This window comes from Triticum dicoccoides, chromosome 7B (genome assembly GCF_002162155.2).
Source record: "Triticum dicoccoides isolate Atlit2015 ecotype Zavitan chromosome 7B, WEW_v2.0, whole genome shotgun sequence".
Taxonomy (NCBI): Eukaryota; Viridiplantae; Streptophyta; class Magnoliopsida; order Poales; family Poaceae; genus Triticum; species Triticum dicoccoides.
In genome coordinates, this window is record NC_041393.1 from 432,152,464 (window position 1) to 432,177,620 (window position 25,157).

Genomic DNA, 25,157 nt, shown 5'->3' on the forward strand with positions numbered 1-25,157 from the left:
TTGGCTATGGCATGCCGAGCCCATGCCTAGTAGCTACTTCGGACTCGTGAAGCGGCTAGTCAGTGCCTGCCCTAGGCTTGATGCTATCAAGTGGTCGGTCTGCATTGAAGGTGCGCGGATGGCTTTCGCCCGCGCCAAGACGCACTGGGCAAAGATGGATGCCACGAAGTTGATGACCGAGGGTCAAGGAGCATCGCAAGCCTGAGAAGTACTATGATAGTGTCATGGAGGTATCCCGCCTTGTGGCGGAGCAATGTGCCAAGGATATCATTTTCCCATGAAAGCATTATTTTCTCCTGTCTTGCACTATGGAACAAGTTCTTTATGTAATTTAATGCTTGGTATTTAAAATTTACCTCATGTGCGGCCGTTTATAAAATCTGAGAGTTGGCTAGTCGTCGGCTTCTGCCCCCACATAGCTAGTACAGGGGTGTTCGGGATAAATCTAAACACTTTGTCCAAATTTTTGGTCCTTTAAGGAGGTGTTGAGCGCGACGAACAAGGCAAACGGACTATATAGCTTTATCACTCTCACTTAGCCATAGGAGTTCTATAATTTTAAATTTTGGCGTAGCCCCTGGTATTCGGAAGGCCGAAGTTGGGGCTCTATACACGCCTAATCAGACGATAACCGATTCCTCGCATGAAGCGGAAAAATCTCTAGCAATTTGAAAACCTCCCGAACAGCTGACCAGCTCTCGCCGCATCATGACAGTCAGTTTTCGGCTTTCTCTACTGAGGCTCTCGTCCGGAAGAACCGGGACACAATTGCAGTAGTTCTCCCTTAACAACCCTAGCCGATATAGTGGAACGTAGGGTAGCAAGCACAGGAGCTGGGCAACCCAATTATTGAGCAAAATCATGATTCGGAGCCGATGCATATAATGCTATAAGTTCAGGGTGCCGAACTATACTCTAAAAGTATTCGGACTTTCTTGCCGTGTTATGGGGTACAATGAAGCCCCTGGTGAATTAAGTCGTACCAGAATGTACGGGTGCAATTGAAAATAAATGGACAAGGAAAAATTTAAGTAATGGGCAAACGTGGCAGATTATTTTTCATTGTAAGTTGATCGATATGTCAAGGCTTATCTGTACAAAGTAGTGCAATAAGCAAATAAGGCTATTTAACATGCCACAACCAAAAGCGAGCTGCGTGCGGGTATTTAAAACAGGATGACGATCGTTAGCAAAGACCACCTAGGTATTCCCTTGTACGTCCGAGCCCCTAGCTTTCTTGGCGTATCCGTCCCGCTACGGGTCCTATGAGCAGGTTTATCAGAAAAGGCCTTGAGAGGTGAAAAACCTAAAATAAAGAGAAAAGTGAAGGTATGCGGATCCAGGAGCGGTTGAGCCGCATTGCGGGCCACACTCTACTTGTGCCTCCGTCCATGCCCATGGTATTTTAAGTGCGTAGTTGTGTACGCGTGGCACAAATTTCACCGCTTTATTGGGGCTAGGATGAAGGCTGGATTGCTAGCTTAGCTGTGGGCGAGCCGGATGGTCCTATTGCAGAGTAGCGTGGACCCACTTAACGCTGTCCGGACGTTTTATTGCCGAATTGAGGTTTTTCCTAAGGAGGCTATTTTGTACTTCTACTGCAAGGTCCGCGGTGTGCTCCTCAGTACGGAGGGAGCACTCCGTATTTCCATTGACTGTTATAACACCGCGAGGTCCCGGCATCTTGAGCTTAAGGTAGGCATAGTGCAGCACCGCATTGAAACGGGCAAATGCGGTTCGTCCGAGCAGTGCATGATAACCACTGCGGAAGGAGACGATATTGAAGAGTACCTCTTCGCTTCAGAAATTATCCGGGGATCCGAAGACCACTTCCAGTGTGATTGAGCCCGTGCAGTGGGCCCCTACACCTAGTATGACACCTTTGAAGGTGGTTTTGGTGGGTTTGATCCTTGAGGGATCAATACCCATTTTGCGCACTCTATCCTGATAAAGCAGGTTCAGGCTGCTACCACCGTCCACGCGCACGCGTGTGAGGTGGAATCCGTCAATAATAGCGTCAAGCACCAGTGCGGCTGAACCACAGTGACGGATACTGTTTGATCAAAGGTGATCGAACAGGAGGACCACGGTTGTATTTTGGGGCGACTGGCTCCATTGCGTAGACGTCCCTTAGTGCGCGCTTCCGCTTCCTTTTGGGGATATGAGTAGCATATATCATATTCACCGTTTTCACTTGGGGAGGAAACTTCTTTTGTCCCCCCGTGTTCAGCGGTCGGGGTTCCTGGTCGTCATCACTTGGCGATCCTTTTTCCTTGTTTTTAGCATTTAACTTGCCGACCTGTTTAAAGACCCAAAATTCTCTGTTGGTGTGATTAGCTGGTTTATCGGGGGTGCCATGGATTTGACATGGACGATCGAGTATGCGGTCCAGACTGGACGGGCTGGAATTGTTTGTTTTAAATGGCTTTTTCCGCTGACCGGACTTAGAGCCACTAAATCCAGCATTGATGGTTGTGTCTTCGGCATTATCGGCATTATTTTGACGCTTGTGTCTGTTGCGTCGGGGCTTGCCGTTGCTATCTTTCGCTTCAGAAGTGCCAGGTTTGCTTCAGGTGCTGTTGCTACGAGCTAGCGAGCTGTCCTTGCCCACACAAAAGCGAGTCATGAGCGTCGTGAGGGCTGCCATGGACTTCGGCTTCTCTTGACCGAGGTGTCGGGCGAGCCATTCGTCATGGATGTTATGTTTAAAGGCCGCTAGGGCTTCGGCATCCGGACAATTGACGGTTTGGTTCTCTTTAGTTAAGAACCGAGTCCAGAATTTCCTGGCTGACTCTCCGGGCTGTTGGATTATATGACTTAGGTCATCGGCATCCCGAAGTCGGACATAAGTGCCCTGGAAGTTGTCAAGGAATGCATCTTCCAGGTTCTCCCAACTGCCGATGCTGTTTTCGGGCAGACTGTTCAACCAGTGCCTAGCTGGTCCCTTGAGTTTTAGCGGGAGATATTTGATGGCATGAAGGTCATCGCCGCGGGCCATATGTATATGGAGAAGGAAGTCCTCGATCCATATCGCGGGATCTGTTGTTCCATCATATGTTTCAATGTTTACGGGTTTAAACCCTTCTGGGAATTCATGTTCCTTTACTTCATCAGTGAAGCATAGGGGGTGCGGCGCCTCTGTGTCGGGCTATGTCGCAACGCGGCACAAATGGAGCCGGTCTGCGGTATTCGGCCCGGACAGGTGTGTATTTGTCATATCCTGCGTGGTGGCCGTTGTTGCGCATTGGGGTGCATCCCCGTGATCCGTAGATCGATCTGTTCTGGCCTGCTTTGTTCTCCAAGTCGTACCATAGGTCATGTGTGTATCCCCGAGTTGTTGCGTTCCTATTTTTTCAGTGAGGCAATGCCGGCTGGTGCTCGTACTGAACTGTCATTTTATCTCGGCCACATGGTGAACGATCAGCCACATTGTGTGCTGGTAGTGCCAGCTCCGGTGCCTCGTCATCGAATTGAGGTAGCAATTTGCGCTTCGGGTTACTTTTTATTGGGCGCATGAGTCTATATTCCTTGGCTGCCAGGACCTCAGACCATCTATCAGTGAGCAGATCTTGATCAGCTCGAAGCTGCTGCTGCTTCTTCTTCAGGCTTTTTGAAGTGGCTATAAGCCGGCGCTTGAAACGCTCCTGTTCAACGGGATCCTCAAGCACGATAAATTCTTTGTCGCTGAGGCTCACCTCGTCCTCGGAGAGGGGCATATAATTACTGTCTTCCGAGTCATCGTTCATGGCCTGTTCGTCGGGGCTGGCTCGCCCATCTTCCCGTCCAGCCTGTTTGAAACTTAGAGCTATTCTCTCTTGTGCATCGTCCAGAGTGCTATTCTCTCTGCTGCTGGTATCGCTATTTTTACCATGGCGTGACTTAGAGCGGCGCCGCTGACGTCGGTGCTTAGACTGCTTTTCAAGAAGTTTATCCTCAACTAGATCTTTTATGTCATCGCCATTGTCTTCTTTGGGTGTATCCACCATGTATATATCGTATGAGGAGGTGGCTGTCCAGCGCCTGTGGGCGGTGGTTCCTATTCTTCTCCGGCATCGTCGTCCATACCATCGATGTCTTCGGAGTCGAAATCAAGCATGTCGGTTAAATCATCGACAGTGGCTATCAAGTGGGTGGTGGGTGGGCAACGAAGCTCTTTGTCATCCGCTTCCCAGTCAAGCCGGACATAGTTCGGCCAAGAAACCTCTGACAAGGAGAGGGATTTTAATGAGTTCAACACGTCGCCCAAGGGTGAGTGTTGGAAGATGTCCGTGGAGCTGAACTCTAAGATCGGCACCCGGTCAGATTTGATGGGTGCGGATACACGCGGTTCGAAGCCTATGGCCGGAGATGAGTCCGAGGTTCCAATGACACGGGCCTCGTTGGAGGTCAGATCTGTGTTTGGCTCTAGCGCCGCTGAGTCCGCGGCTTCCGTGGCGGGGTTGAGCCTCCCATCCTCAGAAAGCGCGCTCCGCTCTCGATCTAGGGCCAGTGCGGTTACAGGTGCAATCTCCCGCACACCATCCGATGACAGATTTAGGTCATGTTCATCGTGGTGGCGGGGCGCAGCCGTCATAGGCTCGAATCCGTCGAAGATCAAGTCTCCGCGAATGTCGGCAGTGTAGTTCAAGCTTCCAAACTTGACCAGATGGCCAGGGGCATAGCTGTCGATCTGCTCCAGATGGCCAAACGAGTTGGCCCGCAGTGCGAAGCCGCTGAATACGAAGATCTGTCCGGGGAGAAAAACCTCACCCTAGACGGCTTTGTTGATGATCGAAGGAGCCATCAAGCCTTATGGTGACGACATAGTGGAACTCTCAATGAAAGCACCAATGTCGGTGTCAAAACCGGCGGATCTCGGGTAGGGGGTCCCGAACTGTGCGTCTAAGGCTAATGGTAACAAGAGGCGGGGGACACAATGTTTACCCAAGTTTGGGCCCTCTCGATGGAGGTAATACCCTACTTCCTGCTTGATTGATCTTGATGATATGAGTATTACAAGAGTTGATCTACCACGAGATTGTAGAGGCTAAACCCTAGAAGCTAGCCTATGGTTATGATTGTTGTCGTCCTACGGATTAAACCCTCCGGTTTATATAGACACCGGATGGGGCTAGGGTTACCCAGAGTCGGTTACAGAGAAAGAAATATTCATATCCGAATCGCCAAGCTTGCCTTCCACGCAAAGGAGAGTCCCATCCGGACACGGGACAAAGTCTTCTATCTTGTATCTTCATAGCCCAACAGTCTGGCATACGCATATAGTCCGGATGTCCGAGGAACCCTTAATCTAGGACTCCCTCAATGGGGTACCTCTCCGGCGAGCCCCCGTCCCTGCTGCGGGTGGTTCTTCCTTAACTCTGGCGAGCCTCCTCACCCCCTGAAAATCGATTGACCCAAAACTCGATTCAGTCGACTGAAGTGTAGCTAAATCGGAGCAGAGCAGCAGCACGAGCGAGGGGGAGAGCAGCAGCAGCAGCGCGAGCGAGAGCCGGAGCAGCAGCAGCTGGGTGAGCGAGCGATTGAGCGAGAGCCGGAGCAGCAGCAGCAAATCTAGCTGGTATGGACGCCGCCGCCGAAGGGGCCTCGCACTGGGGGAGAGCCTCCGTGGAGATGTCGCCCACGGCGCTGGCTACAAGGTAGCCGCTCCATGGGGGTGCAGGATGGAGCATCGTCAGTGCCGGGAGGTCAAGCTAAGGAGAAGGTGTGATGCGATGAGTGTACAACCTCTTTGGTGGCTCCGAGTAGACCTCGGCTTCGTCCGAGGAGTCAGTGAGGATGTTGTGGTTCCGGTGGAGCAGGTTAAGGCGGGGATGGAGCAGCCGCGATAGACGAGGCGATCGTTGGAGGTGCTCCTTGGAGGTGTAGGACGGGGCGACTGAACCGGCGGGATGATGACCCACAAGTATAGGGGAACTATCGTAGTCCTTTCAATAAGTAAAGAGTGTCGAACCCAACGAGGAGCAGAAGGAAATGACAAGCGGTTTTCAGTAAGGTATTCTCTGCAAGCACTGAAATTATCGATAACAGATAGTTTTGTGATAAGGTAATTTGTAACAAGTAAAAAGTAATGAAAGTAAATAAGGTGCAGCAAGATGGCCCAATCCTTTTTGTAGCAAAGGACAAGACTGGACAAACTCTTATATGGAGAAACGCGCTCCCGAGGACACATGGGAATTATCGTCAAGCTAGTTTTCATCACGCTCATATGATTCACGTTTGTTACTTTGATAATTTGGTATGTGGGTGGACCGGTCCTTGGATACTGCCCTTTCTTGGACAAGCATCTCACTTATGATTAACCCCTATTGCAAGCATCCACAACTACAAAAGAAGTATTAAGGTAAACCTAACTGTTGGTATCCAAACCGGCGGATCTCGGGTAGGGGGTCCCGAACTGTGCGTCTAGGCGGATGGTAATAGGAGACAAGGGACACAATGTTTTTACCCAGGTTCGGGCCTTCTCGATGGAGGTAAAACCCTACTCCTGCTTGATTAATATTGATGATATGGATAGTACAAGAGTAGATCTACCACGAGATCAGAGAGGCTAAACCCTAGAAGCTAGCCTATGGTATGATTCTTGTTCGTCCTACGGACTAAAACCCTCCGGTTTATATAGGCACCGAAGAGGGTTAGGGTTACACAGAGTCGGTTACAATGGTAGGAGATCTACATATCCCTATCGCCAAGCTTGCCTTCCACGCCAAGGAAAGTCCCATCCGGACACGGGACGAAGTCTTCAATCTTGTATCTTCATAGTCCAGGAGTCCGACCAAAGGTGATAGTTCGGCTATCCGGACACCCCCTAATCCAGGACTCCCTCAGTAGCCCCTGAACCAGGCTTCAATAACGACAAGTCCGGCACGCATATTGTCTTCGGCATTGCAAGGCGGGTTCCTCCTCTGAATACTTCATAGAAGATTTTGAACACAAGGATAGTGTCCGGCTCTACAAAATAAGTTCCACATACCACCGTAGAGAGAATAATATTTACACAAATTCAATCTGCTGACGTATTCCATGGCGTGACATCACACCATGGCCAAGCCTTTATTCGAATCGTTTTACTATCCCACCTCAGCGCGTTTAGCGAGGCGGTTTCCTTGGCACGTCTTGTCAAAGCAGAGATCATGTCCCCTTATTCCGGGATTCTCATTAATACGGGCGCGGGTAACCCAGTCGTGCCCATTGGCACGTCTCCTCTATCGAAGGCGAGTCCCGAACGGTCACGGGGAAGGCTCTTGGTATTCAACATCTTTATAAAGAGACCAAGTCTCCACTCCTTTCTTTCAATCTCAATTGAATCCGCCCCTCGCCTCAAGTTCCAACACCCAAAGCTCCAGATTCAGGCGTTTCGGACCTTTGATGATGTCCGGCTCCGACCTGCAAGGCCGGTGGATACCTTCCTCCGTTACGGAAGAAGACGTGCTAAAGCTAAGAGATGCGAGGTATCTAACCAGCAAAATTTCTCATAGGCTGCCTGCCCAAGGGCAGGTTATTCCCACTCCCAAGCCTAGTGAAAGCGTGGTGTTCGCGTCTCACTTTCTTCAGGGGCTAGGCTTCCCGAGGGACCCCTTCGTGAGGGGGCTCATGTTTTACTATGGGTTAGAATTTCATGACTTGGATCCAGAGTCCATCCTCCACATCTCATCGTTCATTGTCGTATGTGAAGCCTTCCTCCGCATTACCCCTCACTTTGGATTGTGGCTCAAGACCTTCAAAGTGGAGCCGAAGATGATCAAGGGGCAGCAGGCAGAGTGCGGAGGGGCTGTTATAAGCAAGAATGCTGATGCTCCATGGCCCGAGGGCTCTTTTCAAGAGGAGCTCGGCCTATGGCAACAAGAGTGGTTTTATATCACAGCTCCCAGGGGCACCAAATGGGTGGTGCCACCTGCCTTTCGCTCGGGTCCTCCACCGCGGCTAGCGTCATGGCTCAATAAAGGACTTGACTGGGGGCCGTCCAAGGACGTGCCCTTGTTGCAGGGCCGCATTCAAGACCTTCTAGAGAGAGAGATCACTCTGGTCGTAGTAGCGCAGGTCATGCTGATTCGTCGCATCCTGCCCTACAAACGTCGCCCCCTCCGCCTGTGGGAATTTAACCCGGAGGGACCACGAGCTCTCCAACATTTTACGGGCGCGACGCCCGTGGAGATGTACAAACTTTTCTTCGGATCACAAGCGATGTGTCCGGACTTGACCGAGGACGCAGGTCTAAGCTGCAATCGCCCGGATACTCAAGTAAGTAGCCCTGTACCCGGACACGCTATCCCATATTTATCACAAACTTGCCCTTTAAAAGAGTTGCTCCTTGAACATGAGTGGATAGCAAAAGCAAAGTTAATCAGGTGTCCGCCACCCTCCCTGAGACCATGCCGGATTCCGTGTTAACCAGGATGCTGGAGGTTGCGCCTTCGGAAGAAGGTGAAGGGGGGAACAAGGAAGCTACCGCCTCCGCGAAGGAGGCTCTCAGTAAAGGAGGGATCGAGAATCCCTCCATCCAAGGGAAGAAGAGGACCGCCTCTGAAGACCCGGAGACCATGGTCTCAAAGCGGGGGAAGAAATCTTCGTCAGAGGGTCCTCCACCGAGGGATGGCTCGGCCGCACTGTGCCCCCAAGGGGATCAGCCCTCCACCGAGCCGTAAGTAAAAAGGGGAGATTTTTTTCAAAATAAAGGATATCCCTGCCCTATTTCTGATGAAGATAACCGAAATTTTACCTTGTAGTTCGGATCTCATCCCTTCTCAGCAGAGCTCATCTTCGGGGGATCTTCGTCCGGAGATGATGGAGAGCGAAACGCCTCCCCCTGCCGTACCATCTTGCGAGGCAGGCGACCCTAAGGTGTCGTCACGGAGGGTTTCTCCGAGTCCGGCGGGGCCCTCTGCGCCCGACCTTCGAAAAAGGCCATCGGACGAGTCCGGCACCACCTGGTGTACGGTAGGAGGAGATGAAGGATATGCTCGAGCGAGCGTCTATCTCAGAAGATCACCGTGCGTTAATGGGTACGGTGATTGAAAGGATTTCATCTGCTGAGAGTGGATTGCACGAAGCCGTCAGAATTACTGACAGGTTTTGAGGTACGCAAAATGATGTACCTTCTGACAGTTCCGCATATAAAATGCGCCCTGTGTAGATAGTAGCCCCTGAGGCTCGGTGTGTTGTCAAAAATGACAGCGCGCCGAGGATCATAATCCCAGGTATAATGTGTCGCCCTTCCTATGTAGGTGGCGAAGGGTCCGGTGGCTAGCCAGACTGATGAATTTGCCGAACTAAAGCGGCAACTTGACGTGGCGGATGCCGACATCGCGCTTGTCAATAAGCGACTTGATGAGTCACAAGGTATGCAATTTCTCCGCGGACACCTGGTAAGGGAGCTTGATGCCCGTGCCTTACAACATGTATGCTTGATGCAGATGGTGCCGCTGCCATGGAGAACCTTCGGGCGGAGCTCGCCCGAGCCAAGGAGCAGGCCAGATAGAGTGATGCGGCTGCCTTAAAGGTGGCCGAAGAGCTAAAAGCCGAACAGGCTGCTCACTGCCGAAGCAAGAAGGAAATGGCCGAGATGGCCGTGAAGTTGAAGAATGTTGCCAACCGCTGCAAGCTTCTTAAAAAAGAAGATCGAGCGGTGCAAGAGGACCTGAAGAAGGCCACTACCAAGGCCAAGGATGCTCGCTCTACGATGAGAGCTATGAAGGAGGAGCTGCGTTAGGCTGGAGATATCGCGGCTGGAAATCCCTTTCTGCTACGGAGGAAATTCGTGGATCCTAATATGCTCAGTTGGACCGGTTGTGGAGTGCGGAGGATGCTTATCTGGACTTGGCGGCAAGTGCCGCGGACGCGGCCGAACACTTCCGAGATCAAAAGGATCACGAAATGGAAAAGGTTTTTTGTCGCAGTTCCATAATCCAGATCACCCACTTCCATTAGCCAATCGCTTGGCCAAATGGGCGGAGCTGAATAGGTTATCCGGACTTGCCATGAAGGATCTCGTGAGTCTTTTGTGGCCGAAAAGGCCCGAGCCGAAGAGTTATTTTGGCTTGGTGCAGCAGTTCCTTGGTGCGGTGCCGCATATCAATGCAATGAGGAGGGCAGCATGCATAGAGGGTGCGCGGATGGCTCTTGCCCGTGTCAAGACATACTGGGCGGAGATGAAGGCCACCGATGTTGCATCCCAAGATTCGGACGGAAGCCAAGTTCCTGTCGAGCACTATTTTCAGGAAGTTCTGCAGGGCGCTCATTTAATAGAGACGCGGTGCTCAAAGGATATTATGTTCGAATAACATGTATTATTGTGAAACAATGTATCAATGGAATATAAAAGCTTTTTATACTTGTGCCTTTCAAGAATTAAAATACCTCCTGTGCGGCCGCTAATGTATATGTATATATAACCTGAAAGATGGCAGTCGTCGGCTTTAGCCCCCATGGATATAATGCGGGGTTTTTTGCAAAAGGCGCATTTTCACACTTGATCCAACGTCTTGGTCCTATAAAGGAGGTGGTAGCGTAGCAAACTAGGCAACCGGACTATAATGCTTTATCACTTTCACTTAGCCATAGGAGTTTGACAGTGGGGCTACTATATAGCCCCTAGGGGCACCGCGCTCAGCCGAATTCGGGGTGCGTATGTGCCTGACTAGGAAACGGCCCTTCGTCAATGCGGGGGAATCCTATAGATTCCGGCGGGTCATCGAGTGGTTGACCAGTCTCATGCTATATCATGATAATCAGTTTTCGGCTTTCTCTACTAAGGTGCTCGCTTGGCCGAACCGGGGCACAATCGCAGTAGTTCTCCTGGTACCTCCTTAGCCGATACAGCGGAACGTAAGGCAGCAAAACACAGGAGCCGGGCAAACCCAACATTTGACCAAAAGACATGATTCGGAGCTGATGCATATAAGGCCTAACTCGAGACGCCGAACACTCCCTAAGGTATTCGGTCTTTATGAAAACGGGCCGAACAACGCCCTTGGTAATAAGCCCCTTGTGTCCAGGTACGCGCAAAATTCTGACGTGGCCCATGCCAAAACGCCAGCCTCCTCCTTGGTTATGGCAAGAAACCAGGGGATGTGTATCAACAAGAGACAGTAAAAAAGGTTTACGCAGGGTCTTAATCTGAAAAGAATCCTTGTCACGGGTCCCTACTGCACGTCTGCGCCTGTGTCTCCGTTGTGCCGTATCCTGGACGGTTGTAGCACGGTGTTCAGCTGTAAAAGAGGGGAACTTAGTTGAAAAAGATCGTGCAAAAATGTACGTTATACTAAATAAACAAAGTACAATTCAAAAAATGAATAAAATTGAGCTTTATTGTCTCTTGTTGTACATGCGCGGAGCCCCTTATACAGGGGTATGCGGCTAGTAAGCCCTTGTATGTTTACGCCGGACTCGTCTAGCCGTGTCCGGGGTCTGAACGACCTGTTTAGGTGCTTTTCTTGGTGAAGCCGGCTTAGTGTGTGGCTGTCAAGGCAGTCACACCATCTTCTGCGCTCGAGGAACACTCGGTATTTCCCTTTAAGGAGATGATGCCTCGCGGACCAGGCATTTTAAGTGCAAGGGATGCATAATGCGGTATTGCGTTAAAGTGGGCGAAAGCTTCACGTCCCAGTAGTGCTTGGTAGCTACTTGTGCACGGGGCGAGGTGGAAGGTTAACTTTACGCGGCGGAAGTTGTCGGGTGAGCCGAACACAACTTATAGAAGTAGCTACTTGTGAACGGGGCGAGGTGGAAGGTTAACTTTACGCGGCGGAAGTTGTCGGGTGAGCCGAACACAACTTATAGAAGTATAGAGCCCGTACAATGGGCATATGGGCCTGGCATTACCCCTTGAAAGGAAGTGTTGCTATGGTGAATTTTGGTTGGGTCTATCCCCATTTTTCGGATTGTGTCCTGGTATAGCAGGTTTAGATCACTGCCGCCGTCCATTAGGACTTGTGTAAATTGGAGTCCGTCAATTATCGGATCTAATATCAAGGCAGTCCATCCTGCATCCCGGATACTTCTAGAGTAATCCTGATGGTTGAAGGTGATTGGTTTTAACAACCAGTGGCGGGACTCCTCTGGGATAGGCTGTATGGCGCGTACCTCTATGGGAACCGCTCTATTTTTCCCTTTTGTCACGTGAAGTGAGTTTACTGTTTTGACTTCTTTGTGGGAAATTCTTTTGTTTTCCGGTGCTCTGCTTGTGGGGTTCGTCATCGTCCTCGCATGGTGTGTCGATCCCCTTGTGTTCAGCGTTGAGTTTGCCGGACTGCTTGAAGACCCAACAATCTCTGTGGGTATGGTTTGCAGGCTTCCCGGGAGTACTGTGGATTTGGCATATCTTGTCCAAGATTTTGTTTAAGTTAGATAGCTCGTCCCTGTTATCCTTAAGGGGCAGTTTTTTATGATTCTGCCGAGAGCTTTTGAATCCAGCGTTGACTGTCGTGCTCTTCGGGCTGTTTCCCTTGGTCTGGTGCTGGTCCTTGCTGCGTCGCGGTTTCCCGTTTCCATCCCTGACTTCGGATGTACTTGGGTCGATGGTACTACATTTTGCCAGCCAGCTATCCTCTCCCATGCAAAAGCGGGTCATGAGGCTTGTTAATGCGGCCATTGTTCTTGGCTTTTCTTGGCCGAGGTGTCTGGCGAGCCATTCGTCTCGGACGTTGTGTTTGAAAGCTGCTAAGGCTTCGGCGTCCGGACAGTCGACTATTTGGTTCTTTTTAGTAAGGAATCTGTTCCAAAATTTTCGGGTTGACTCTCTGGGTTGTTGAGTTATGTGACTTAAATCGTTTGCATCCGGAGGTCGGACATAGGTCCCTTGAAAATTTGCCCGAAAAGCATCCTCTAGCTCTTCCCAACTTCCAATGGTGTTTTCGGGGAGGCTTTTGAGCCAATGTCAGGCTAGCCCTTTGAGCTTGAGGGGTAAGTATTTTATGGCGTGGAGGTCATCTCCTCTAGCCATGTGTATGTGGAGGATGTAATCCTCAATCCAGACTCCAGGGTCTGTTGTTCTGTCATATGCCTCTATGTTTACGGGCTTGAATCCCGCTGGAAATTCATAATCCAGAACCTCATCGGTGAAACATAGGGGGTGTGCGGCACCCCTATATTTAGGTGTACCGTAACATTCGGATACTTGATGTGTTGCATTGCTTACTAGAGCTTGCTTTCTAGGCCCGTAGATAGATCTAACTGGGCCATCTTTTTTATGTGAATCCGTGTGCGGATCGCGTGCCGGCTTGTGTGCGGCGCCGTTTGCCGCTCTGTGTTTGTCATGGGGTCGTCTTTCCGACCGGGTGGTCTCCTTGTTCTTTGATTGCGGGGGCTCTACGACCTCCTCATCAAATTCGGGCAGTAGTTTTCGCTTCGGGTAGCTCGTTGTTCGGCGACTATCGCCGTATTTGTCTGCGGTGTTGAGTACTTTGCTCCATCTGATTCTGAGCGCATCTTCCGCTGTTTGGAGCTTCCGCTTCTGCTTTTTCAGGCTACGCGCAGTGGCGATGAGCCTTTTGTGGAGGTTCTTCTGCTCCAGCAACTTGTCCAGCATGAGATCGTCCGGACTGTTATCTTCGCCGGGGACGGATTGTTTATCCAGGTTGTCCTGTTCGAACGGTTTCTCGATGGCATGTTCGTCGTCCACCGGTTCGCCCTGCTCTATGGATGGGTCTGTATGGCTGCTGACTTTGTCGAGGCGGGATTTTGAGCGGCGCTTACGTCGCTGTTTTGACTGCTTTTCGACGGAATGATCCCTCGTGGCGTCCCGTTGTTCCTCGTCGTCGCTTCCTTTAGGTGTGTCCACCATGTATACATCGTGAGATGAGGTGGCTGTCCAGTGCCTTATAGGTGCTGGTTCATGCTTATCTCCTACATCGTCGTCCGTACCGTCGATGTCTTCGGAGTCGAAATCGAGCACGTTGTTTAAACTTTCGACAGTGGCTACGAATTGGGTGGTGGGTGGGCTTTGAACTTCTTCGTCGTCCGTATCCCAACCTTGCTGACCATAATCCGGACAGGGCTCTCCTCATAAAGAGAGAGACTTTAGTGAATTCAGGATGTCACCAAAGGGCGAGTGCTGAAAGATGTCCGCGGTGGTGAACTCCATGATCGGTGCCCAATCGGATTCGATTGGCAGGGGCGCGGAAGGTTCGGAGTCCGGAGAGGAGTCCGGCACCTTGGAGTCACGAGCTTCGCAAAGGACAGGGTTGGTGTTCGGCTCAATCGCCGTAGAGATAGCAGCCCCCGAGGCGGTGTCCAGCCACCCGTCCTCGAGCGGTGCAGTCGGCTCCGAGCTAAGGGTTGGAGCGGACAATTGTGCAGCCTCTAGGGCACTGTCCGACGGCAGAGCTAGATCATGCCCATCGTGACAGTGCAGCGCGCTTGGCTGTGGCTCGAACCCGTCGAAGATCAAGTCTCCGCGGACGTCAGCCGTATAGTTCAAACTTCCGAATCTAACCTGATGGCCAGGGGCGTAGCTTTCAATCTGCTCCAGATGGCCAAGCGAATTGGCCCGTAGTGCAAAGCCGCCGAATACGAAGATCTGTCCGGGGAGAAAAGTCTCACCCTGGACCGCATCGTTGTTGATGATCGGAGGAGCCACCAGGCCTAAAGATGATGACACAGAGGAACTCTCAATGAAAGCACCAATGTCGGTGTCAAAACCGGCGGATCTCGGGTAGGGGGTCCCGAACTGTGCGTCTAGGCGGATGGTAACAGGAGACAAGGGACACAATGTTTTTACCCAGGTTCGGGCCCTCTTGATGGAGGTAAAACCCTACTGCTGCTTGATTAATATTGATGATATGGGTAGTACAAGAGTAGATCTACCACGAGATCAGAGAGGCTAAACCCTAGAAGCTAGCCTATGGTATGATTCTTGTTCGTCCTACGGACTAAAACCCTCCGGTTTATATAGGCACCGAAGAGGGTTAGGGTTACACAGAGTCGGTTACAATGGTAGGAGATCTACATATCCGTATCGCCAAGCTTGCCTTCCACGCCAAGGAAAGTCCCATCCGGACACGGGACGAAGTCTTCAATCTTGTATCTTCATAGTCCAGGAGTCCGGCCAAAGGTGATAGTTCGGCTATCCGGACACCCCCTAATCTAGGACTCCCTCACTAACCATAGCATGAAACATATGGATCCAAATCATCCCCTTACGAAGCAACTCATAAACTAGGGTTTAAGCTTCTGTCACTCTAGCAACCCATCATCTACTTATTACTTCCCAATGCCTTCCTCTAGGCCCAAACAATGGTGAAGTTTCATGTAGTCGACATTCACATAACACCACTAGAGGAGAGACAACAGACATCTCATCAAAATATCGAACAAATGCCAAATTCACATGACTACTTATAGCAAGACTTCTCCCATGTCCTCAGGAACAAACATAACTACTCACAAATCACATTCATGTTCATAATCAGAGGGGTATTAATATGCATAAAGGATCTTAACATATGATCTTCCACCGACTAAACCTACTAGCATCAACTACAAGGAGTAATCAACACTACTAGCAACCCACAGGTACCAATATGAGGTTTTGGGACAAAGATTGGATACAAGAGATGAACTAGGGTTTGAGAGGAGATGGTGCTGGTGAAGATGTTGATTGAGATTGCCCCCCTCCCGATGATGATGGTGACGATTTCCCCCTCCCGGACGGATGTTCCCCCAGCAGAACAGCTCCGTCGGAGCCCTAGATTGGTTCCACCAAGGTTCCGCCTCGTGGCGGCGGTGTCTCGTCCCAAAAGCTTGCTTATGATTTTTTTCTATGGTAAAAGACTTCATATAGCAGAAGATGGGCACCAGAGGCCTGCCAGGTGGCCCACGAGGCAGGGGGCACGCCCAGGGGGGTAGGGCGCGCCCCCACCCTCGTGGATGGTGGGTGGCACCCCTCTGGTATTTTCCTCGCTCAGTATTTTGTATTAATTCCAAAAATAACTTTCATGGAGTTTCAGGACTTTTGGAGTTGTGCAGAATAGGTCTCTAATATTTGTTCCTTTTCCAGCCCAGAATTCCAGCTGCCGGCATTCTCCCACTTCGTGTAAACCTTGTAAAATAAGAGAGAAAAGGCATAAGTATTGTGACATAATGAGTAATAACAGCCCATAATGCAATAAATATCAATATCAAAGCATGATGCAAAATGGACGTATCAACTCCCCCAAGCTTAGACCTCGCTTGTCCTCAAGCGGAAGCCAATAACGAAAAATATGTTCACATGATTAGAGATAGAGGTGTCGATAAAATAAAATACAGACATGAGGGCATCATGATCATTCTTATAACAGCAACATATATATATATATATATATATATATATATATATATATATATATATATATTGTCATATGATTTCTTACGCTCAAGTAATAATCTATCCACAATGTCAAGTATGAATCAGAAACTTCATTGAGAACCATCAAACTATGATCTCGGTCATTGAGGCAATTGCAATTTATCATAACATCGGAAAGAGTCAATATAAGTGCTTTTCAGCAAGTCCACATACTCAACTATGTCTTTCACAATTGCTAACACTCACGCAATACTTATGGTTATGGAGTTTTAATCAGACACAAAGAAAGATAGGGGCTTATAGTCCTGCCTCCCAACCTTTTACCTCAAGGGTAATGTCAACAATAATAGTTCATGCTAACTTACATCCAATTGGATATATATATATATCAGGATCTTTCCAACACAAGGTGCTTGCCAAAGGATAAAATGTAAAAAGGAAAGGTGAAGATCGCCATGACTCAATTACATAGAGGGATCATGAAGCAAAACTCAAAACTGAATCATACCAAAACTTTATTCTACTAGATCAAGATATTACTAAAAGGATCAAACTAAGAAAAACAGTAAAGATAGGAGTGTGATGGTGATACGATACCGGGGCACCTCCCCCAAGCTTGGCAGTTGCCAAGGGGAGTGCCCATACCCATGTGATTATGTCTCCTTCGGAGGTGATGATGATGGAGTTGTTGATGATGCAGGCTTCTTCCTTAACTTGTGCTTGAGGATGGAATTTTTCTCGCTTAGATCATCGATCTCCTGCTCAAGGCTTAATATCCTTTTGCATAGCTCCTGTTTTTTCTCCTGCAAGAGACGAAAAGGGATGTTTCTTTGCTCTATCATGGAGGCTTGGCTTTTTAAACTCCACATGCATGTCCCCAGGTTGAGGTAATGGGACTTCATCTTCATCTGAGCTCGTCTCCTCCTTTCTCTTAGGCACGTAGTCTTCTTCTTCCTCAGTGGTCCAACCATAATGCTCCAAGTCCCCATAGGCCTTAAGGTCTACAAGGTAATTAGCTACATAGCTTTTCTCCCTCCGAATCCTGGGACAACATATTGCTCTAATCTGTGGCAGAAACAACTCAAAACAAAAACAGAGGATATTTGCATGATACGAGGGTCAAAACCTTCGGGAGATTATATAATGATTTTTTATTGACTAAAATAAGTATCGTGCAAGAAAACGGAGTCCGGAGAGAACACGAGGTGCCCACAAGGCAGGGGGCGCGCCCAAGGGGGTAGGGCGAGCCCTCCACCCTCGAGGACGCCTCGTGTCCTTCTCGGACTACTTTTTATTTTCCTATTTTCTTAAATATTCCAAAACGGAGAAAAACTGCTATTAGAAATGTTTTGGAGTCAGCTTACTTACCGTACCACATACCTATTCCTTTTCGTAGTCTGAAACATTCTGGAAAGTGTCCCTTATGTATTCCTCCGGGGTTACGGTTTCGATAACATTGGTTTCAACATTTATAGGATTACCTGAGATATAGTGTTTGATCCTTTGACCGTTCACCACCTTCGTATTTGTGCCTTTGAAGTTGTTGATTTTTATGGCACCAGAATGATAGACCTCCTTGATAACGTAAGGACCTTCCCATTTAGAGAGGAGTTTTCCTGCAAAAAATCTTAAACGAGATTTGAAAAGCAACACATAATCACCTACATTAAACTCATGCTTTTGTATCCTTTCGTCATGCCATATTTTAACTTTTTCTTTAAACAGTTTGACATTCTCATAGGCCTGGGTTCTCCACTCATCAAGTGAGCTAATGTCAAATAACCTCTTCTCACTGACAAGTTTGAAGTCATAATTGAGCTCTTTAATGGCCCAATATGCCTTATGTTCTAGTTCGAGAGGTAAGTGACAAGATTTTCCATAAACCATTTTATATGGAGACATACCCATAGGATTTTTATATGCAGTTCTATAAGCCCATAATGCATCATCAAGTTTCTTGGACCAATTCTTTCTAGATCTATTGACAGTCTTTTGCAAAATCAATTTAAGCTCTCTGTTACTCAGTTCTACTTGGCCACTAGACTGTGGGTGATATGGAGATGCAATTCTATGATTAACATCATACTTAGCAAGCATTTTACGAAAAGCACCATGAATAAAATGTGAACCACCATCAGTCATTAGGTATCTAGGGACTCCAAACCTCAGAAAAATAACTTCTTTAAGCATCTTAATAGAGGTGTTATGATCCACACTAATAGTTGGAATAGCTTCTACCCACTTAGTAACGTAATCAACAACAACTAAAATATGTGTATACCCATTAGAGGAAGGAAACGGTCCCATATAATCAGAGCCCCAAACATCAAATGGTTCAATAACAAGTGAATACTTCATAGGCATTTCTTGACGTCTACTAATATTACCAATTCTTTGACATTCGTCGCAAGACAAGACAAACTTACGGGCATCCTTGAAGAGAGTAGGCCAAAAAAACGGATTGCAATACCTTATGTGCAGTTCTATCTCCAGCGTGGTGTCCTCCATAAGCCTCGGGTGACACTTGCGTAGGATCTGTTCCTGTTCATGCTCAGGTATACAACGTCTAATAACACCATCTACTCCTTCTTTATAAAGGTGTGGGTCATCCCAGAAGTAATGTCTTAAATCATAGAAAAACTTTTTCTTTTGCTGGTACGTGAAACTAGGTGGTATAAATTTAGCAACAATGTAATTAGCATAATCAGCATACCATGGAGCAGTACGAGAAGCATTTATGACAGCTAATTGTTCATCGGGGAAGCTATCATCAATAGGTAGTGGGTCATCAAGAACATTCTCTAACCTAGACAAGTTGTCTGCAACGAGGTTCTCAGCTCCCTTTCTATCAATAATATGTAAATCAAATTCTTGTAGCAAGAGAACCCATCTAATAAGTCTAGGTTTAGCATCTTTATTTTCCATAAGATATTTAATAGCAGCATGATCAGTGTGAACAGTTACTTTAGAGTCAACAATATAAGGTCTGAACTTATCACAAGCAAATACAACTGCTAAAAATTCTTTTTCAGTAGTAGCATAATTTTTCTAGGCGTTGTCTAGAGTTTTACTAGCATATTGGATAACATTTAATTTCTTATCAACTCGTTGTCCTAGAACATCACCTACAGCATAATCACTAGCATCGCACATAATTTTAAAGGGTAAATTCCAATCAGGTGGTTGAACAATAGGTGCAGAAATCAAAGCTTTCTTAAGTATTTCAAATGCTTCTACACAATCATCATCGAAGACAAAAGGAATATATTTTTTAAGAGATTAGTCAGAGGCCTAGAAATTTTAGAGAAGTCCCTAATAAACCTCCTATAAAAACTAGCATGACCAAGGAAACTTCTCATACCTTTAATGTCTTTAGGACACGACATCTTTTCAATAGCATCAACTTTAGCTTTATCAACCTCAGTACCTCTTTCAGAAATTTTATGCCCCAAGACAATACCTTCATTAACCATAAAGTGGCACTTCTCCCAATTCAAGACAAGATTAGTTTCTTTGCATCTCTACAAACTTCGATCAAGGTTGCTCAAGCAATCATCAAAAGAAGATCCATAAACAGAGAAATCATCCATGAAAACCTCAACAATCTTTTCACAAAAGTCAGAGAATATAGCCATCATGCATGTTTGAAAGGTAGTAGGTGCATTAAATAAACCAAAAGGCATATGTCTATAAGCAAAAGTACCGAAAGGGCAAGTAAAAGTGATCTGTTCTTGATCCTCTTTTGACACAGGTATTTGAGAGAAACTAGAGTAACCATCTAGAAAGCAAAAATGTGTGTGTTTGGATAATCTTTCTAGCATTTGATCAATAAAAGGCAAAGGGTTATGATCCTTTTTAGTAGCTTTATTTAATTGGCGGAATCAATTACCATCCTATAACCTGTAACAATTGTTTGCAGGATCAATTCATCTTTATCATTAGGAACGATAGTAATACCTCCCTTCTTAGGAACACAATGGACAGGACTTACCCACTGACTATCAGCAACGGGATAAATTATATCTGCCTCCAGGAGCTTTAGTATTTCTTTTCTTACCACTTCTTTCATCTTAGGATTTAAATGTCGTTGGTGATCAACAACTGGTTTGGCGCCTTTCTCCAATTTTATTTTTTGTTGGCATAGAGTGGGACTAATGCCCTTAAGATCATCCAGAGTATATCCAATAGCAGCACGGTGCTTCTTCAGAGTTTTCAATAATTTCTCCTCTTCCTACTCTAAAAGGTTAGCACTAATAATAACAGGATATATCTTCTTTTCATCAAGATAAGCATATTTAAGAGTATCGGGTAGTGGTTTAAGCTCAAACACGGGATCACCCTTGGGTGGTGGAGGATCCCCTAGAATTTCAACAGGCAAGTTGTGTTTCAAAATAGATCCCTGTTTAAAGAATACTTCATCTATCTCCCTTCTTGCATTCATAAACATATCATTTTCATGGTCTAGCAAATATTATTCTAAAGGATTATTAGGAGGCACGACAATAGAAGCAAGACCAATAATTTCGACCTTACTAGGCAATTCTTTATCATGGGGTTGTCCACGAAATTTAGCAAAATTAAAGTCATGAGACATATCCCCTAAACCAATCGTAACAATATCCTTTTTGCAGTCTATCTTAGCATTAACAGTATTCAAGAAGCCAAATATAATGGGACAAAAGTCATCTTGTGGGGAGCCAAGAACAAGAAAATCAGTAGGATATTTAACTTTCCCACACAAGACTTCAACATCTCTAACAATCCCAACTGGCGAAATAGTATCTCTATTGGCAAGCTTAATTGTAACATCGATTTCTTCTATCTCAGCAGGTGCAATATCATGCATAACTTCTTTGTATAAGGAATGAGGTATTGCACTTACACTAGCACCCATATCACATAAGCCATGATAACAATGATCTCCTATTTTAACAGAAATAACAGGCATGCCTACAACCGGTCTATGTTTATTTTTAGTATCGGGTCTAGCAATTCTAGCAGCTTCATCACAGAAGTAAATAACATGCCCATCAATATTATCAGCCAAGAGATCTTTAACCATAGCAATACTAGGTTCAACTTAAATTTGCTTAGGTGGTGTAGGTGTTCTAGTATTACTCTTACGAACCACAGTTGAAGCTTCAGCATGATCCTTAATCCTAACAGGGAAAGGTGGTTTCTCAATATAGGTAGTAGGAACAATAGGATCATTCTAAGTGATAGTCTTTTCTTCAACTTTAATAGGTGCAACTACTTTTACTTCAATGGGAGGATTATATTTAAACTACTTCTCCTTAGGGAGGTCAACATGAGTAGCAAATGATTCACAGAAAGAAGCTACTATGTCAGAGTCAAGTCCATATTTAGAGCTAAATTCATGAAAAGCATCGGTATCCATAAAAGATTTAACGCAATCAAACTTAGGTGTTATACCCGACTCCTTACCTTTTTTAAGATCCCAATCTCCCGAGTTGCATTTAATTCTTTCCAATAAATCCCATTTGAATTCAATAGTCTTCATCATGAAAGATCAAATACAAGAAGTATCGAGCATGGGGCGATTATTGAGAGAAAGCCGAGCATAAAAATTTTGAATAATAATTTCTCTTGAGAGCTCATGATTGGGGCATGAATATAACATTGACTTAAGCATCCCCCAAGCTTGAGCGAGGCTTTCTCCTTCGCAAGGCCAAAAATTATATATATAATTATGATCACGATGAACAAGATGCATAGGATAAAACATCTGATGAAATTCCAATTTCAAAAGGTTGTAGTTCCATGATCCCATATTATCACATAGCCTAAGCCATGTCAATGCCTTTCCCTTCAAATATAAAGGGAATACCTTCTTCTTGATAACAACCTCGGGCATACCTGCAAGCTTAAATAATCCACAAACTTCATCCACATAGATTAGGTGCAAATCGGGATGCAATGTTCCATCTCCTGTAAAAGGATTAGCTAGCAGTTTCTCTACCATAACCAAAGGAATTTCAAAGTAAACATTTTCAGTAGGTTCAGTAGGTTGAGGAGCAATTATTTGCTCTACTGGTCGGGGTCAAGATACCCCGAACAAGCCCAATCAAAGGATTATGTTCCATAGTAACAAGTGACAGTATATTTCAGCACACTATATAAATTTTTCCTTACCAAGTTCCACTTACCAAAGGCGCTTCACTCCCTGGCAATGGCGCCAGAAAAGAGTCTTGATGACCCACAAGTATGGGGGATCTATCGTAGTCCTTTTGATAAGTAAGAGTGTCGAACCCAACGAGGAGCAGAAGGAAATGACAAGCGGTTTTCAGTAAGGTATTCTCTGCAAGCATTGAAATTATCGGTAACAGATAGTTTTTTGATAAGGTAATTTGTAACGGGTAACAAGTAATGAAAGTAAATAACGTGCAGCAAGATGTCCCAATCCTTTTTGTAGCAAAGGACAAGCGTGGACAAACTCTTATATGGAGAAAAGCGCTCCCGAGGGCACGTGGGAATTATCGTCAAGCTAGTTTTCATCACACTAATATGATTCGCGTTCGTTACTTTGATAATTTGGTATGTGGGTGGACCAGTGCTTGGGTACTGCCCTTTCTTGGACAAGCATCCCACTTATGATTAACCCCTATTGCAAGAATCCGCAACTACAAAAGAAGTATTAAGGTAAACCTAACCATAGCATGAAACATATGGATCCAAATCAGCCCCTTACGAAGCAACTCATAAACTAGGGTTTAAGCTTCTGTCACTCTAGCAACCCATCATCTACTTATTACTTCCCAATGCCTTCCTCTAGGCCCAAACAATGGTGAAGTGTCATGTAGTCGACGTTCACATAACACCACTAGAGGAGAGACAACATACATCTCATCAAAATATGGAACAAATGCCAAATTCACATGACTACTTATAGCAAGACTTCTCCCATGTCCTCAGGAACAAACATAACTACTCACAAATCACATTCATGTTCATAATCAGAGGGGTATTAATATGCATAAAGGATCTTAACATATGATCTTCCACCGACTAAACCTACTAGCATCAACTACAAGGAGTAATCAACACTACTAGCAACCCACAGGTACAAATCTGAGGTTTTGGGACAAAGATTGGATACAAGAGATGAACTAGGGTTTGAGAGGAGATGGTGCTGGTGAAGATGTTGATGGAGATTGCCCCCCTCCTGATGAGAGGATCAATGGTGATGATGATGGTGACGATTTCCCCCTCCCGGGGGGATGTTTCCCCGGCAGAACAGCTCCGTCAGAGCCCTAGATTGGTTCCACCAAGGTTCCGCCTCGTGGCGGCGGTGTCTCGTCCCGAAAGCTTGCTTATGATTTTTTTTTCTATGGTAAAAGACTTCATATAGCAGAAGATGGGCACCAGAGGCCTGCCAGGTGGCCCACGAGGCAGGGGGCACGCCCAGGGGGGTAGGGCGCGCCTCCCATGCTCGTGGATGGTGGGTGGCCCCCCGCTGGTATTTTCCTCGCTCAGTATTTTGTATTAATTCCAAAAATAACTTCCATGGAGTTTCAGGACTTTTGGAGTTGTGCAGAATAGGTCTCTAATATTTGTTCCTTTTCCAGCCCAGAATTCTAGCTGTCGACATTCTCCCACTTCGTGTAAACCTTGTAAAATAAGAGAGAAAAGGCATAAGTATTGTGACATAATGAGTAAAAATGGACGTATCACGGGACGACGAGATGGACGATTGATCCTCAACCGGGGAGGTGGACGAGGGACGTGAAGCTGTTGCGATGGACGACGTCGTCGAGGAAGAGGCTCCAGCGGGGAAGCCGTGAGGTGGCGGACGGAGGAGGGTGGGTTTTGCGGCTGGAGCGGAGAGGTTATGGCGTCCTGGGATTTCGAATGGCGAAAAGGAGGCGATGGGAGGGGGTGAATCATGACTTAGGGACGCGCTTGTCTAAAATGTAGGGTGTGTTACAAAAGTACCCCCCACCGATTTGAACTAGCGGCCCTTTCGGCTCAGGGTTAGAAGGGGGATTTCACGTGTCGGGATTTGGCAGCTGGAGGGAGTTTTCGCGCGCGTTGTAATTTTGGGATAGCAAGGCGTGGGTTGTGAAGGCTCCAGTTTTGAGAGCACGGTATCTGAATTTTTGGGATATAACAAGGCGCGGCTTGAATTTTAGGGACAAGCCTAACGTTTAATATTGTACTTGTACGTACCAAATCGCACTTCCCTCAACCAAAAGGAAAACAAAAAAAACTACTCACACCACACAAAGAGAGAGTCTTGCAACGTTTTACTATACAAATGCTATTCAAACCTACTCCCTCGTACCATCTAAATAGGGACTAATGCGTGTTTTGATGCTAACTTTGACCAAATATGAGAGCAATAATATATGACATGCAACTTACACAAAGCACACATTAAATTCGTGTGTGAAAGGATCTTTCAATGATATAATTTTCACATTGTGCATGTCATGTACTATTAATCTTGTCAACAGTCAGAAGCGGTCTTAAAAAACGCATTACACCCTACATGGATGGACGGGGGAGTATGAATCCATGTTATGTCCAATTAAATTTTTTTGCTTGCTGTATAATGCATGTAACTGTGACGCCCGGATAATTAGACTACAGTAATCCCACGTTAATGATGCCACGTCACCCCGGTTACTGTTGCTAACCTCTCGTTAGTTCAAAACCGGTTCAAAAGTCAAATTTAAAATATGTCAAACAACAAAAAATTTCAAACTTTAAAACTAAAATGTTCAGAGTGTGCCGATTAATGTTTGGGAATTTAAGGTGAAGGAAACACACTTTTACAGAATGCATAAATATTAAATTGAATTAAAATAGAAAAGAAAATAAATAAGAAAAAGGAAAAAACAGAAAGGTAAAAAAA